Here is a 5,090-nt window from a genome sequence, read left to right as displayed (position 1 = left end):
ATTTCACAAATACAAACATTAGAATTGTAAAAAAAAAATTACCTTCTTTCTCTGCCTACTGTCAGGAATCAGATTGGTATTAGCAACACTTGATGCTGTATTAAAATACATGAGCTGCTGTGGGCATAAAAAGATGCTGCAGTGTGTGATGGAAGCAGTGTCCTGCTCCTGTCACTGTAGCAAGGGCTGGCTGCTGTGACAGCCAGGCTGCTTCTCTGCAGTAGAGAAGGGCAGGGTCCCACCCCAACACTGCCTCACTGCCTGTGTGTGACAAAAATTGCTGTCCCCACGTGCAGCCACGCATCAGAGTGAGCTCTCCACACTCCTGACCTGCTCTGTTTTCCTATGCTAAAGCGTGGTCAAAGTCAATAGTTTTCAAGCTTTTACTTTGGAGTACTAAAACCAACCAAACAAATAAATATTTTTTTTCCCAATCCAATTGCACTATATCTTAAACTCAATCAAAACAGAAGGGCTACAGAGTGGTGTTGTTCTGTATTAATGACATTAGCTTAAAATCACTATATTTAACAGATTTTCTTTTCTGCTTTCTTTAAAACTTTAAAACAAAGAGGAAGAAAAAAGGTTTATTCTCACACACAGGTGAAATTTTTCCTGAGTCTTATAACCTAGCCATATTTCAGATCACTGTGCAGGACAGTTAAAATCACCAACTGATCCTACCAAAGTGCTCCAAAGCAGGGTGCAGGGGTAGCTGGAGTTGTATAGAGCTATGTGGTTTTATTTAAGCATAAACAGCTTTTCCCTGATCTCATTCCTGGCAAAACAGTACTATTTGAACTGAAACTGCCCCAAAAATATACATGAAACTTTTGGGATGAAAATTTTTTATCTAAAAGATTAATATTTGACATTATAAACAACAAAGCAAAATAAGAGACAGCTATAGCTCAGATTTTAAAGCACGCTTCCCAGCTCATTGACCTGTCCATCAAAATAAGAATAGTGTGCATTTATGCTAAAAAGAATGTAAAGTATTGTTTTCTCACTCCTAAATAAGAAAGGTGCATGAACTACAAATAACACTATAAACTTTTTTAGCCCTCTTCCACACTGATTAGAGTGAGCTCAGCAATTTTTGATGGGGGGAAAAAAACCCAAAAACCAAAGAATGCCAGTTTGTCAGACTCAGATTTCTGAAAGGAAGACTCTTTGGGTGCCTGCATTTTCAATGAAATACAGCCAGAGAATGCCTGTGAAAATTTCTTCTTTCTGTTGGTTCATGTGGTTGGTGGCTGTTTGGGGTTCCTTGCCATACAGTCTGTGCAGGGCATAGGGCTCCAAGCTTGCAGAGCTTCTTGGAAGTTGTGTTATACCTTTCAATTACTGTTGAACAGAAATTCTGTATTAAAGATTCACATCTTCAAGGTACTCTATGTTTTATCTCTCTGATATAGTTGGAAATTATATTCAGTATGTTGTTAAAGCATTCCTTAAACAGGCAAGAATTTGGTACACTTCATAAGTTTTACCTGAGAAACTGGCAGATAAAACACACAGTGGTATCAGTTACAGATAGAAAATTTTTAAATATGCAAAGAAAAATATCATCCCATTTACAAAATTAAAACAGACCCCATATACTCCAATAACACTACACAAATAATATAAAATTCTCTACTTATTTCCTATCTAGTCAATTTTTCTAATTTTCTTAACAAATTGAAAGCATGGCAAGAAAGATATTATGCATGGGTAAGAGACTTCATTAATAGACAATGAAAATTTAAAGACTGTTTTGGAAATACTAAAAATTGATGCTTGATCCTTCTGTGAGTGTAATATGCTGTATATCATTTGGCCTGTCAGCAAATTCTTTCTCATACAATTTAACACAAATCAGTCCTGAAATTCCATCAGCCAAATCATTTTTCTGAGGAAATATTGCAAAAAAAAAAAAAAAACCCCAAAAAATGGCAGCATGCCCTCAGAGGTGTTTTCTAACCTCAGTCTCTAATTCCCTTCTCCAGTTGTTTGGAGTGGTTTTAGACATTAAGCACTGCATGTAAATCTAAGGAAGCTGGAACTTCTTATAACCATGTTGTTACAAATTTATATAAATTCATGCAAAAGAGCTCCTATTAAATTTACTTTGAAATAAATGGTGGTTTCTCCATTGCACAATATGCTGTTACTGGATAAAATGCTAATATGCAACTTTATGACCCTATGCACCTCATCCAGCTTTCTCTTTTAGCCATAAGTGTTCCCTGACCCACTTGATAATCATTTTACTAAGTCACTGCAATGACACATAGCTTTTCATCTGGATTAATTTCCAATCCATAGTCATATCTACTGCTTTTGCTCACAAGATTTAGCTGAACACACTTCTTTCAAATGAACTCTTAAAAAGAACCATAAAATCCACTACACAGGTCCAGATCCAAAGTCTGTTACTGTCATGTCCTTTTTCTTTGTTTTCCCCAAAAGCAGCCAGCATGAACACCTACAAATGAATACTAAAGCAGAAGAGGTGATACAGGGATACCTGCCTGGTAGACTCCCCCAGATTCCACTGAAGTGTAACATAACAAGTTGCTGGCTAATCAAGCTAACAAGCAGCTTTATTGTTCTAAAATAAAACCCCTTTTGTGGCTAAAGCTGTAGGAAACTGAGCCTAGATATTCTTTTCTTGTTGGCTCAAATATCCATAACAAAAATCTTTAATCAGATTAAATTGCTCTCTCCCCTCTCCTTCAAGGCCTCCACCCAGCCTTTTGCTCCTTTACCTTCATGCAATGTGCTGCAGGTCAACAGCATCAGTGAAATCGCAGAAGGAAATCTGAATTAAGGAGGCACTTTCAGAGTTATTTTCAAGCAGGATACTGTCCTACACCTATAATGTGTGTACAGTGCAGTTGCTCATACTCCTCCAGTACAACTCTGCTGCTAAATCCTGGGATTGGTATAGGCACAGTTGGAAGGCTGAGGAATGGGGACAATTTAATTTGGCAACTGAGACAAAAATTGTAACTCCCCTGTAAAGAGACTAATTTTAGGTATGAAGGGGGATTTAATACAATGAGAGTCCAGCTTTCAAATACTATACATTCTATGAAATATTATGGATAGAATTTTTTATTTCAACTAATTTAGTGATACTCATTTCTCCAAGCCTGATCTATTTTCCCACAACAGATTCTTTGAAAGGGGAAGTTCAGTCCCTGGCACTGTTAATCCAAATCACACAAGGAATTAAGTAGGAAACCAGGATGAATAAATATAATGAAGTCACTCAACTTGCTCTCAGTTCCTAACAGCTGGAATTATAAGATATAAACAGCATACAAACTTGACAAAGTATTAAGTATTTCCAAAAAGCTGGTATGCATGGCTTGCCATATCTTTGCAGCTTGATAATCACTATATTTGAATAATTTTACTGATGGGTTTCTCAAGCTTGCTTAGAAGAACATTTCCAAGATATTTTTAGAGTGCATACTTCATTCAGTGTGGAATTTTTTCTGGTGGAAAAAGCAGTGAGGTAGATCTAACATGACAAATCATCTTGCTGCTACTCACCTATTTATTATTCGAGGCCTTAAAGTTAGTTAGAAAGATTTTCTAGAACTTCATATGAAGCTGCTGCCCTGGCATTCCCTCTGTTTATAAAGGCATACACTGAAAGACAATATCCATTTCTCAGCAATAACCACTCATGACTCCACAGCTGCTCCAGCATCTTCTCCAAGCACTTCATGCTGAATTTCTTATCAGACTAGTCTGAAAGATTTAGCTTCTTTCAACATGCTACTTGTGACAAAGATGTCCTAATTTTCAGAAACACTACCCTCTTGGCCTCATAAGACAACATATTAACATGTATGGTGGGTATAAATAAAACAGTCAAAGACTTATTAATCAGTAGGTTTATAATTTAAAAACTAAATCCAGTTTAAGATCTGAAGTGTTTCCTAGCCAAGGACACACAGTTTGTATAAAAGCTCTGGTGGAAAGGAGTGGAAGGAGAACAGGGAACGGGGGGAACTAAAACCTCAAGGACATAAATCCTTAATCCTGAATTTGAATAGGACATTCCAATACCTAATACAAAAATAGTACCTTAAGGAAAAGACTATTGAAAATGAACAAAAACAATGAGTGATTATAAAACCTGAAAGTTGTTCTAGTGGTCTGTATGCACAGGACAGGATGTTAATTTTTTTTTTTTAATTTTAAGTTCAGAGAAGTTTATTGGATTGGTAAGTAGTTCAGCACAGAACATCACAACTGTCTACAAACAAGTCCACTTCACAAACAGCCACATCCATTGGAGTCCCTCAATGTCCCATCAGATTCTACCATTACATTTCTAAGCTGGTAAAAATATCACAATTCTATGTACATTCTATCTACCAGCAGTGGTTGAAATGTAATTACACTTTATAGGAATAATTACCATGTTTTACTTTGCAAAAGGAAGTAGAAGCTAACATTGTGCTAGTACCCTGATCCTGACAGAAGTAAGTTGCTTTGTCCATCCCTTCTGCTGAAAAAGGTTGAGAAAAAGAAACACAAGACAGGAAATAAAGTATAGCTTAACACAGGGGAGAAAAGTACAAATTCAATTGATTCATTAAAATAACATCGTACCCAGCCCCCTCCCACTCCCAATGCCACCCTCACTGAAGTTACAAAAGCAGTGGATAGTTTTCTGTACAGCCCTAACCTACTTTATGTCACAATGTGGAGTGCAGGCAGTATTTTGAAACACCAAGTACCAGGAAAGAGTATTCACAGATTCAAAGGCAAGTGAATACAGCAAATCTCAACAGTGAAGGGATGTAAAAATCACTAGGAAAAGAAACGAGTATATTAGTCCATCAATAAGCCATTGACTCAAGAAAATAGAATTCCAACACTGGTTTCATCCATTATTTACATCCTCATTCTTCCTAAAACATCAAGATAATTGCAATTTATTATTGCTATCATATATTCCTGATGCTGCCATTTGGCAAAAATGCAGAGGTCACCTTTATGTGCCATACTTTTGTGGTTCCTGTACCATATCAGCAAATTCGTCCGCTTACACATTCTTATATACATATAAATAACAAAATACA

The sequence above is a fragment of the Agelaius phoeniceus genome, chromosome 1 (assembly GCF_051311805.1).
Source record: "Agelaius phoeniceus isolate bAgePho1 chromosome 1, bAgePho1.hap1, whole genome shotgun sequence".
NCBI lineage: Eukaryota > Metazoa > Chordata > Aves > Passeriformes > Icteridae > Agelaius > Agelaius phoeniceus.
The sequence above is the reverse complement of the archived record's forward strand: the minus strand, read 5'-3'. Positions refer to the sequence as shown.